Here is a 13,402-nt window from a genome sequence, read left to right as displayed (position 1 = left end):
TGTGAACAAAGAAATGGAAGATGACGACCTACTGATAGGAGGCCAAAAAAAAGTTGTAGACACCTTCAGGACTGGAAAGATTTTAGCATAGTCATTGAAAACATTGTGCATGGATGCGATGTAACATTACTAATACTCATGTGGCGTATGTTCCAAAGTTTGAACATGTGTACTTGTGTGTGTATGTATATGTATATACATGTTTACAATTAAGTTAGGTGACATATTGATGCAATGATATATATTGTTTGTTTTGTGTATATATAAATATATGTGCGCACGGAAATCACAAATATTCAATTTGAATTCTTGGTAGGAAAATTTTCCAGAGGCAGCTTGAAACAACAGTCTCCTTTGTAAAATTTATTTGTAGAGGCGACTATGGTGCCCAACCTTCTCTCAACATAGATTTATAGAGGCGGCTATTGTTAGCCACCTCTACAAATCCCGTTTCTCGAGGTGGCTAGACAACCGCCTATATAAATCACTGATTTATAGAGGTAGAAAATTAGAGGTTGTTGGGCCAGCCGTCTTGGCCATGGTTGTTTGTAGTAGTGCGTGTAGTAGTACATAGTGTGTGTTTTTTTCAACCGGCATAGTTTTTTTATGCTTTCTTTACCTTTTTCTAATTATAGTGGCATGTTGTAAATTCTCAACTAGTAGAGTTGAAGGAGCTCATATTTCATATGGGACATGACATAGTGTCATATAGCTAGGTGGAGAAGATCAAGGGCAAGCTAGAGGCTCGGGTGCGATGGACTGTTGAGGCGGTGAAGCACGAGTAGAGGGCTTGGCACCAATGGACCAAGGCAACTGTGAAGAACAAGCGAGGCTGCGATCGATGAACCAGTAAGGTCATGTGAAATACCGTTTTGGTAATTGAGTGGACTAATATGTGTGTTTGATATGAGAAACACAGGTGCTTAATCCATAGGTACACTAATATGATCACCTTGAGCCATGGTGGTGAAGTGGCTTGGATTTGTTGCAATTTTCAACGAGTGTTGTTGAATGAGCTCATTGCATAGGAAGATTTAGGGTTACAGGAGTGGTGAATCGGAGAAGAAGCAGCAGCCGTAACTTCTTCTGTGTTCTCGTTCCTGGTTGTTCATAATGCAAGTCTAGACGTACAAGCAGGCCTCAGTATGATCATGGCCCATGGCTCTCTATCAGCAGCCCAATTCGAAATAGATGACAGTGGCCTAGCCCACTTTGTCGTCCCTCGCTCGGTCGCTCCCCACGCGCTGCTTGCAAGTTGCAGGTGCTCACTGCTCAGGGACAGTGAGCTGCCTCCCCTCCCCACCAGTGGGCCTCTAGCCCTCTAGAACCCGGTGACAGGCCTTTCCTTTGTGGGACCAAAACCGTCATACAACTGAACTGACGCCGCCCCAGCATAACAATGATTAATGAGTGGTATTTTGAGTCAGGTGCTACTTCATCCCAAATGACGTCTGATACCGGTATATATCCTCTCTCATTCTTTAGGCTAACTCCAAAACCTTTCTCTGCTAACGTGTGGACGAAGGTTCACCTCACCTGTATTGAACCTGGACTTGTAGGCTGGGGCCTGGGGATCTCGGACTGCTGGCGCACGGGCGCACCAAGCTGTGGCAAGGGCTTCAGCCTTCCAAGAGTTATAAGTGTTGCACATGCATGCAAAGTGGCTACACTGCTAGTGTCTGGTGCCGGCTGGCTTTCCTGCACTGCACGCCGCCCGAACCACGCTGTGTGGCAAGGGATGGAGCCGTTGAGCTGGGGAGGAGGTGAGCCAGCGAAAGGGCTGGCCGGGGAGGAGCGGCATGGCGTTGATCGGGCAGAACGGAAGACTGGAGGAGTGCGAAGTGCGCCGGTTCGCGCGCGGCGGTGTCTGCGTGTCGGCGTCGTCGCCCAACACGCTGAGACAGAAGAAGAAGAAAAAACGATTGAAGCTCCATGCAGAACTACAGAAAAATTTTAAAAGTACATTATTGTTGGATGGACATGTAGATTATGGACTCATAGTTTGTATAAGAAATGGTTACATATATAGTATACACGATGATTATAATAAAATTTGTCGGACGTGTGCCACGTGTATACATAGTACCATAGTCACTGTGATATGATATGGCATTCGATTCCATGATCAAACCAAAATAATTTAAAAATGACTACTAAATATGACAACATGCATGTGCGATATATGGGAGGCCGTGTAGCAGTAGCAGATCTATGATGTTGGTCGTTGGACGACGACGAAGGCGAAGCCAAAGGCCTCAGCTCTGAAGGCCTGATGAACATAAAAGGCTTCCTAGATACATGCGCACGGAACCATAATCTTCCATACTATCTAGCTTAGCGTACGTGTTTGTTCTTGGATCGTAGACTCCCAGGACCCTTTCCTGTTCGGCTCCCCAGATAACTAACCTTCCGTCGTCCAAAACATGCAGTGGACATGGAGGCCTATAATGCCGCATGTTCCTTGCAATCAATCGAACATCTTTTCGTCTAGATCCCTTTGTCGATGTCCATGTCCGCTAGAAACCATAGATCCATTGAGCAATCTGATCTGTTTTTGTGATGTGCTGTGACCAAGCAGCCATCCAATACAAATAACTGGAGGCTGTCCCTCTTTCGACTGAACTTGAGCTCACTGTCCGAATTATTACTGCTCAGTGGTCCGCGAAGTATTTTGGGCCTCCACTCCTCTGTCGCTAGATCGAAAGCAAAAATGGCATCCGGCTCGATGCCATCGGAGTACTTCCTGTCATGGTAGGAGTAGTAGGATGGTCGCCTCAAGAAGTAGGCAACTCCGTCCACGACCACTCTATCCCTCAAACACGAGTGGCGGTCCACCAGCGGGCATGGCCGTGCTCCCCACCAGTGCCGGTCCTAGAATTTTGAGAGCCCTCTGACGAACTTGTCGCGATGGCTCCTCTCGACAAATGTTTCTTAGGTAACATTCTAAAATTCTAACACATGACCTAAATTACAAGAAAAACATAACTATACGAGTACAAAGTACTAGACAAAAATTGAACAAGGAAAAAAACCCTAGGGCCTAGACAATTTGGATATGAACTTATTCAGAACCAAGATTCACAAATCACAAAAAGGGTAGAAGGCAATAACCAAGATCATATGTCGTCGTCTTCATCGAGCCCTGCTTCAGCTGCCTGGTCATCGCCGTCGTCTGGAACGCCGTCGTCTGGCTTCTGGAAGACTGGAACTCGAGCATCAGTGTCTTGGTGATCGCGTGGTGAACTGGTGATCGGCGCTGTGTCTCTCGCAGTCTCCCGTCTCGCCAGAAGTCCGGAAGTCGCGACTCGCGATCGCTATGTGCGCGTGTGCGGGTGTTGGCGGCTCGGCTCCTTGCCTCCAGGAAAGAAAGAGGCTGATGACTCCTTTTGCTGATGGGCCGCTGCATCTTCTCATTAATCTTAAATTCTAATGGACTATTGCTAGAGGGTATGGAGTATTTTATACTTGGGCTTGAACCCCCATCCCGCGAGGGCCCTCGGCCGTCGCCCCTCCTGCCCACCCCTTAGGGCCGGCACTGCTCCCCACCTTATTTTTCCACCGCCACCGGAGGTGGCAGCGGCGGCGCTGGCCAAAGGTTATGACGTTGCACGTCTGCGTGATGCGCTCTTGGCCGAATAATCCGCCATCCCGGCCCGTGCAGTAACCGTTGGTCCGGAGCGCCTTGTACTCTCCGGTGGAGGGAACGTGGCCGAGTAGTGATGGGGACGACCATCTGAACGACGCTTGGGCTGGGATCATCCCGAGCACTGACTAGAACGAGCTGTCGTCCTGGAAGTCGCAGGCGGCGGCGTCAGGCAAGGTGGCGACCACTTCGCCGGCGACAGCTGGATCGAGCACATAGCTGAGCAATCTATCTATCGGTGAGACGCAGAGCAGGCCGAGCTGTGCTGTGCTCAGATCGTACACGGGTTGCGGCACATGTAACCGCCCGGCGATATTGTTACAGCAGGTCAAGTCGAAAAGGTGGACCTCGGTGCTGTTCCAGATGCCGGCGACGAGCGGCGGGTGGCGGGAAGCGTGGACCAGCGAACCCCGGGTCGGAGGTGAGCGACCGCCATGCTCGGCAGACCAGGCGGAGGTGGTAGAGCTCCTTGGCCGGGAGGCGGAGCAGGACCTCGTACAACACGTCCGTCGGCAGCAGGCCGTCGTCGTTCTCGTTGGGGAGGGCGACATCACGAGCAGAGAGCTCGGCTGGTTTCTTCCGACGGCCTACGGGTGACGGCATCTCTGAAAGCAGATCGGCTGCAACTGGCGCGGGGGCTCTGCACGCGCGCGAACGAATCGTTTAAATAGATAGACAAGTAGTTTTGCTGGTTGGCCAGTCGGACTCGATTCCGACTAGTGATCGGAGCGGACTTCAGTTGGGCTTCCGGCCTTTTCTGAAATTAGAGCCGGTTATTGGGCCGGGCGGCCAGCAGGCCAGCACTACAGATCATTTGGCTGTGGCTTGTCGTAAACGATCGTAAATTTCCAGCCGGAACAGTATTTTTCTCTCACACAAATTAGCCAGCAGTATTTCTTCACGAACCAGCAACGATACGAACCAGTCAACTGAACATGCTGAAGGACGAGGACTCGTGCCAAAGTCAAGGCCAGCGCATCCTTGACAAGGATATATGAGAATTTCAAATTTCAAATGGAATTTTCTCGGTAAAATATTCAAACTACCAAGCGCTGATTTGGATAGATGTTCCAAATATTAAGAGCAACTCTAAAAGTCTTTTTATATTCTTCCTAATGATAGGAATAGAGATTTTGTTAGAAAAATACACCCCAACAGTTTCTCTAATTATATATCCAATTATAGTCATCATCTCCATTCCAGATTTTTCACTAGCTAAAGATGAAGAGTAGCTCTAGCCCTCTAGAGTGTGCAAAAGATATAAATAAGTTGTTAGAGGGTGAAAAGATATAAATAGTGAATTTTAAGTTGTTCAAATAATGATTTAGAAAGTGATTTTTTTTAAAAATATATATATTTTTAAAGATGCTCTAACGAGAGTATTTTGATTTTAAAAGAACCATTAAAAATAAAGTTTTTCTTTGGTACCTCCGAAGATGTGTAATTGTAAGTAAGGATAATTCAGCTAAGCGTAATCGGACAAAGGTAACAATTGCTCCCACCCTGACGACCCGTGGTCATGCTCCATGCCATCCACATGACGCCCTTGCCACCCTACATGCGTGCTCTCTCTTTTCCCGTGCCACTCCCAAGTCCCAACCACCACCGCCGTCCCCTCGGTACCATCGTATAAAAGCAGTTTTGTTTCTCTAGTGATAGACTCCAGAATGCTTGAAAGCAACACGCGTAGAAGTAACGCTGGGCTTACGGAACAGAAAGTAAAAAGAGGGCCCAGCATGACCTCTCCTATGGGACAGACGGTTAGCGGAATGCCCATCACGGCCCACTTATCAGCAGGCATACTTTCCCTTGAGAGCTCTGCTCCCACTCTCCCGAATTTTTTGTTTTTTGGTCTTTTTTTTGAATTTTTTTTTACGAATATGCCTCTGAAGGTATGATTTCAAAATCTGGACCCTTAGCTCGGCGTCATCGTTGGTGGCGCCGAGCTTATACGTCTCGGCGCCATAGATTTTGGCGCCTAGGTCTTAGGCTCGACGCGGATGTGGCGGTGACTTAGCAGCCAGTTTGACGCCGTAGATCTTGACGTCGAGCTTGACGCCGTGGTTATTGGCGTCAAGCCCTGTCTTACGTATGGGCCCTCCCTTCCTTTCTCTCTTCTTCTCTCTCTACCACTCCCCGAACCCACGCCGCCTCGTCCGTCTTGGCTCGCCGCGTCCACCGCGCGCATAGGCGCTCCCTCCGGCGACCCCGGCCGCGACACGGCCCCGGCTCCCGGCGCGCCGCGACCTCGCCGGTGATCCCGTCCTTCGCGTCCGCGTCGCATCGTTGCATTGACTTGGACAGGTAAAATTTTTGAATATGCAATGTAGGTACTTAGTTAACTTGAATTGTAGTGCTACTTTGATTATTTGGTAGTTTCTAGTAAATTTGATGATGCAGGTAATTGATTTAGTTAGTTAGATAGATATAGTTAGATAAATATAGTTAGATAGCTAATGACACAGGTACATAGATATAGTTATTAGATAGCTAGTGACATAATTATTTAGGGTGTACTTGGTTAGTATCTATTAGAGAGGTACTATATAGCAGCTACTTTGGACTAAACGAACTATATTTTAATTTTTATTTGAACTACTAGATCGACAATCTAGTGAGCATATATCATGGAGGCACCATGGAAAAAGATCGCTATGGATATGTTGAGTTTGTTGAGATGCAAAGCGTACCTGTGTTATTCAATGAGAAGCCATCGTATAGTGAGTTGGTGGGAAGGGCTCGGGAGGAGCTACATTGCCATGGAACTGATGATGATGATGGCATCGCAGTGGAGGGTGTACTTCACCTAGGTTCCCCTCCCAACATCCTTAGGAAGATGATTCCAATTGGGTGTGCAGACCAGTGGGAGAACTATGTGAGATCAGCTATGAAGTGCTAGTTCCAAAGTTTGGACGTGGTTGTGCGTCGGGTGTTAGTTGATCCCATCCCTCATGGGTTTTCCCCACCAATGGGTCAGTAGGCACACTTTGACCCTCCCGTCCCGGAACCTGATATGGATGTGGAGGTTGCACCTACGGTTCCCGATGCTGAATCTGCCCGCAATATGCTAGTTGGAGATGCTTGTTAGACTCATGATGTTGTGGTAGATCCTCCTCATGAGAACCCTTTGACATAGAATCATCTGAGTAAGTGTCTTATCCGCATGGTTATTGGGAGCTTACACCATTCCTTACATCCAATTTTTCATTCTTTCCTCATTTTTTTACTTATGTTGCAGTAGACATTCCTGATAATGTGGATGTGCCCACTATTGCTGCGCAAGTGCTCTGTGGAGATGGATTCCGTGACTCCAATAGTGTTGAAATTATGAATGATTCGGAGCCATATGAGATGGCAAGGGCTCTTGATTCTGATGATGGTCGTCCTGTTAGACAGCTGACAGAGAGTGATGTTGAGATGCTTAGGCGTATCTTTCCCGGTCGTTGTGATCCAAGAGTTCACGAGTTTAGCGATCTTGCTCATTCCGATCAGGCATGTGCAGAAGGACATGATGATGAGCTCCTAGAAGCTCCTGAGGCCAGTCCTAACATGGTAATTGAGAATGGGAGGGTATTCAAGGATCTCCCTGCATTGAAGAGGTGGTTGCAGGTATTTACAGTGATACGAAAGAGACCTTATAAGGTCTTGCATTCATATGCGGAGCACCGTTACACAATTGTGTGTGACAAGAAACGCTGCTCATGGAGGGTTTGTGCAAGGAAGCAAAAGGTCACCGGAAAGTGGAAGATCACAAAAGTTGTCGGGCCACATAATTATGCTGACCATGTGCTGACACTGAAGCATCGGCAGTTGACATCTACCCTCATTGCCAAGCGGCTGATGGGAATATTGCAGGGAGAACCCAACATGAAGGTTCGGACAATTATCAAGACTGTTGAGGCGTTGTATGAAGGTTATGTGATAACTTATGGTAAAGCTTGGTAGGCTAAGCAGCGAGCGTGGAAGATGATATATGGGGACTAGGAGAATGGGTATGAGCAGCTATTGGTACTTTTCAATGCAATCAAAGTGGTGAATCCAGGCATGCATTATGAGTATATCACAAAACCAAATGCATGGAAGGATGGGAGGCAGATATTCTTCTGTGCTTTCTGGTGCTTCCCTCAGTGTGTCGAGGCCTTTAGGCACTGTCGTCCCGTCTTCTCCATTGATGGTATGTTCTTGATTGGCAAATACCAGGGCACACTTCTTATAGCCATATCCTGTGACGCGAACAACAAGTTGGTTCCTTTAGCATTTGCTTTGGTTGAGAAGGAGAACAATGACAATTGGGGATGGTTCTTGAGGCTAGTCCGGATACATGTGGTTAGGCCTGGCAGGGAGGTTGGCATCATATCTGATAGGCACCAGGGCATACTTAATGCCGTGCGAGAGTAGATAGAGGGGTATGCACCTTTGCACCATCATTGGTGTACTCGGCACCTTTGCCAAGAATCTACTCTGGAAGGATGGTGTGAAGGTTAACTTTGATCTATTGACATGTATTATCTTCAATTATTGCCTCCATTGATGGCCATTTGTTCATGCACTTGCCTTTTTGACATGTAATCTTGCTTTGTCTAAAATGTAGGTGGCGGCTAGAGACTCACAACTTTCACTTGCCTTTCGGAGAGATGACAGTCACGTTCCAGGACTGTCAGAAGATGATAGGTTTGAGGATTCATGGCAACGCAGTGACTGGGCAGTGCAAGTCAGAAGGTTAGAAAGCACAAGTAGAGGCCTTCCTTGGGCATGAGGTTGGTGAGCAAGGGACTCGTGCTTCTGGAGTTCTAATCTCCTAGCTCCGGTAAGAGTTCGCATAGTGCCCCGAGGAGGCAGATGAGGAGACAATTGGGTACTACTGTAGGGCGTGGATCCTATACCTATTTGCATGTGTTCTCTTCCCCGACACCATAGGTGACACTGCGTAGTGGATGTGGGTCCACTGCCTCAGTGACTAAGACCAGGCGGGTCAGTCCAGCTAGGGCTCTGCAGTGTTGGGTTTTCTTTATCGGTAGCTTTACGAGGCATGTCGTCGGACTTCGTCCATAGCATCACTTGGTGGATGCGTGTACCTGCCCTAGTTGTGGATGTGGGCTCGTCTACCAGTTAACCGTCCTGAGGTTTTGGCTCATCATAGGTGGTTCCCAAGTCAGCCTCCATGTCGGCAGCCGACATGGGTGTACCTTTGGGACCAGGTTAGGGTTCCACACGTGAGGTTACAACGGGCGTACATTGAGTTCACGAACGAGCTAGACACGCTCACGGCATCTAGTGTAAGCAAATTTTATTTCCCATGCTGGTTTGAAATGGTTTAGTATAGCATCTAACATCTTGTTTGGACATGTTGCAGGTGTCGTGGGAGCCATACGATGGAGAGGAGGCACTTTCTTTTTAGTTGAGCAACATGTGTGGGTGCGACGATGACTTATATAGGATGAGGTGCCCTCTAATCTATTTCTATGCTGTCGAGTTTCACCTGCCAGATAGAGTTGCACGCCAATTTGGAGTGAGACAGCTTTGGCCAACGGCTCCATTCTCGACTGACGTTGACTTACACAAGTAAGTGTTTTGCTATTTCAATTGTCTCATGATGGTCTATTTCCATTAATATGGTGGCGTGTACATGGATTGAAGTAATGATGACATACATGCAGGTTGGATCGTCAGAAGAACAAAAAGATTTTTGATTGGGAGAAGCACCACCAGTACTACATTGAACAATGGGAGCTGTTGCACGACAACGTGGATGAGAACAATGAGCCACACACGAACTGTGAGTTCAGGTGCTACTAAGCTTGGTACCAATGTGCGACATGTTGTAGGCTGAGGCTACAATGGACAGAAAATGACTACGCCGACATCGAGTCCTCCGACGATGAAGACACGGCGTACGACCAATCTACTCATGCAAGAAGGCAGGTGGAGGTAGGACCAATCTTGAACAGAGTGGTAAGTCAATTGCTTTATTTTTCTATGTTAAGTTGCATACCAATATATTATGCATTAGAGGTATCTATTTTAGTTTGTGACACCTTCGAGTCGTAGCATCCTTATAATTAATTTAATCATGCAACATAATCATGCCTTTAAAAGAGGACTGGATGGAGTTTGATGCATGACCAAATGGATATTGTGATGACCTATAGGTGACGGTACAAATTGGGATGGGTTTAGTCCTAGTAGTTGTTTAGTGAATTTTTCTTCTACAAAAGAAACAAAACTTGTTGCTATCTGTTGAGAAGTATTATTACTGAAAACTTTGTTGCAGGGCAATACCCTCAAATGCTCCGATGAAGACATTGAGCGCTTCCTAGACGTAAGATTCATAATATTCTTTCAAACATATTATTAATACGTTAAATTCTTTCGGTTAACATAATTTTGTACAACAGAGACTGTCACATCAGCTACGCCGTGCGGCTGCTCGTTGTGGTTATAGGATAGCCACGACGCAAGACGTGCACGTTTCTTTCGCAGGTAGAGGAGGCTTAGGTTCCTCTAGCCAAGCACCTACAGGATCCATAGGCATTGCGTACGAGGACGAGGACGACGACGATGACGAGGTGGACCAGAGGCACGAGGAGCTTGGCCCGTCTCAGCTCTAGGATGCTCCCTCGACTCAGCCTACAGCCTTCAGGCACTAGGCAACACCGTTCACCTGACCCTTACACTCCAGGCATCAGCGCTCTTGGTCACAAGGATAAGGGTAAGACTAGGAGGCAGTGAGGGTTTATGGTAGATGTTATTATGTACTATTATAGACTTTGTAGTTAGTTTCCTATAACTATTTGGGACTATATGGATATTGTGGACTATTTAGACTATGCAGGATATGTTATGTTGATTGTGATGTTCGTTGTTGTTGTATTGTGCTATTTGGACATTAAATGTTTGGATTATATAATGATGTCTCTGTTTGTAACCGTAGATGCTCCTAAAATAAGAAAAACTCTTGCGAATTTTTTCTGTGAATCATTAATTATACTATACTGCTAAAAAGGCATAAATATAGTACACAGATTTAATGTAAATTCATTAGAACGTGTATAATCCAATCGTATCGTACATACGCTTTGCAGATGAATTTAGGCTTTTCAGTAATAGTGAACGAATCTAGACTTTTCAGATAATAAAAATAGACTTTTCAGTTACAAGGACGAGGAGTACGATGACAGCAGCGATTTATCACTTTACTTACATAGTACACCTATAGCATTTAGGCTTTTCAGTGGTTTATCATGTCAACGACGAATAGACTTTTCAGGAAATGAATCTAGGTTTTTCAGTGTCCATTGAAATAGGCTCTTCAGTGAAACTAATTAGGCTTCTTGTGACCAGTTATAATACATTGAAACAGAAACTAAACATGTCTCTGCCTATATATACGCAATGTTGGATGCATTGCTACTTACTTCCCAACTAGTATTTTTCTTTCGTTGCAGTACCAATGTCTGGAGGGTCGTTCAAAGGGAGAGAAAAGGGGAAGGGAACTACCATTGTGTGGGAGGGTTCTCTTAGTCCCGATTTCTTTGAGGAAGCTCTTTATGAGAGGTTTTCAATTAAGAGCAAAAGTGATTTCACCAAAAAGGCACCACTGAAAGGATACGATGAACAAAAAGAAGAGTGGCCTAAATGCATGCATGATGAGGACTGCCTAGTGCAGATGTTCACCGAGGGAATAGATGGAGGTCATCATTTCTTCAAATGCCCGCAAGCATGGGTAATTGCTATTACTATTTGTTTCTTTAATATGTTCCTCTTCTATACAACTTACATGACATACCTATTGCAGTCTTCCTTGGCTGAAGAAAACTGTGGGTTCACTAGGTGGGTCGATCATCGACCTATTTATCCGCATGCGGAGTACATCTATTACCTGCAGGACCGTATCTTCGTTCTAGAAAGGAAAGTTAGCAGCGGTTACAAGGACGACGAATAGGACAACAACAACAATGGTGCCGGTTCACAGGAGGCACTCTGCAATGATCCATATTACACCTGCCATAATCACAAGAACAAGGAGCCTCCGCCGTCACCCCGCCACCACCACCAACAACAATGGGAGGCTACTGCGGAGAAGGTGCAACATAATTTGCTATGTAGTCACACTACTATGACAACCCTAACTTATTCATATGGCACATCCATGTGTTTGTTGTTTGGTTTAATTCTCTAAGGCATGTTAGGTTTAATCGAAGGAACTATGTATCCTTGTTTGGTACATGTTCTCACATGACATTTCTTATACTTGTTGTTCGCTTCAATTATCTAAGGCATGTTAGGTTTAGTTCAGGACCTCTGTACCCTAGTTCGGTACATGTTCTCACATGTCATTTTATATGTTTTGTGTATTGAATTATATAATGTCCTACTTCGTTAGGTTTTGTTTGCAGCACGTGATCATATTTCACTACGTCCGCAATATTAAACTGAATATTATGACCATAAATAATAAAAATAACTACATAATGAAAAGTCCAATACTATGGCACTCTTCCACTGGACACTATTTACGAGATCCTGCTGCACCTCCCGGCCAAGGATCTCTGCCGCCTGCGCGCCGTGTGCCGGCCGTGGCGGGCCTTCCTCTCATATCCGCAGTTCGCCGCGGCCCACGCCACACGCCCCCGGGGCCGCTTCTCATTGCTGCCTATAGCGATAACGAGAAAAATGACAGACTTGTGGAAATCATGGGTCTATCCGGCCACAGCCTTAAGAAGGTGCCTAAGAAGTATGGCGACAGGGTTGTCAGCATGGCCAAAGATCTTGTTCATGTCAGTAATATAGGAAGCTTCACCAGCAGATTGCTGAACCCAGCTACTGGAACTATGTATTACTTCTCGGACAGGAAAGGACAAGGTGCCTCTTATTTATTTGGACAGAGTGCTAGCAAAGGCGAGCACAAGGTGCTTGGAAGGTTTGATAAGATTGGTTCAGGTAGGCCTATTCATCAGCTGATTGAGGTCTTCACGCTCAACAATGGCGGCCATGCAATTTGGAGGGAAAATCAGGCCCCTCCACGGAGGGTTGCAGCCAATAGGTGGACTCATGTGGTCATTGATGGGGTTGCCTACCTTTTGTCTTGGGATGCCTTTTATGAGCTGACCTTCTCTAGGAGAGTTAACAGGGAAGACATGATAATTACATTTGACCTTGAGACAGGAATGGGGGACTATCTTGGGACCCAATATCAGCTTTCTTGGTAATGCTTTTCAGGTGCTTCCTGGTTGGCTTACCTTGTCTGACCTGAATGGCTCTTTGGCTGTTGTGTGCTTGTATGGCCTAGTCCCTAGTATGGACATATGGATTTCGATAGACATTGCAAAGGGTGACTGGGTGAAGCGGTATAGCATAACATTTGAACAATATGACATGCTTTCCTATGTGCATCCTTTGTTGGTCCTAGATGACCAGAGGGTAGTCATATATATAGAAGACAAGGAATTACTACAGATTTATAACCCAAGAACGAACACTTTCACAAATGTTGTGGAGCTGGAGCACTGCTCTTCAATTAGTTTGTATACAGGAAACCTGTTGAGCTTGAAGTGTTGAGAACTAATGACGTGAGTATTCTTATATAATCTTTATTTCTCGCTTTTCCCCCAGATGCATCTGTATGAATAAATGTGTTCTTTCCTGTTTACATTATAGCTACTTCTCATTTACTGGTTGGAAGGAAGTGATATACCAGTACTGATGTCTATCAGGGAGTAAGGTTTAGCCTTTGAAGCTGCTTCCTCTTGAGATGTTAGT

At 46.1% G+C, this 13,402-nt stretch overlaps 1 pseudogene; it reads left to right on the top strand.

The window, feature by feature from the left end:
• Nucleotides 1-6,281: 6,281 nt before the first annotated feature.
• Nucleotides 6,282-13,201, top strand: LOC136543568 (F-box/kelch-repeat protein At3g23880-like; annotated as a pseudogene).
• The last annotated feature ends 201 nt before the right edge of the window (nt 13,202-13,402 follow it).

Source organism: Miscanthus floridulus, chromosome 3, assembly GCF_019320115.1.
Source record: "Miscanthus floridulus cultivar M001 chromosome 3, ASM1932011v1, whole genome shotgun sequence".
NCBI lineage: Eukaryota > Viridiplantae > Streptophyta > Magnoliopsida > Poales > Poaceae > Miscanthus > Miscanthus floridulus.
Note: the sequence above shows the minus strand (reverse complement) of the source record. Positions and strands in the feature narration are given on the sequence as shown.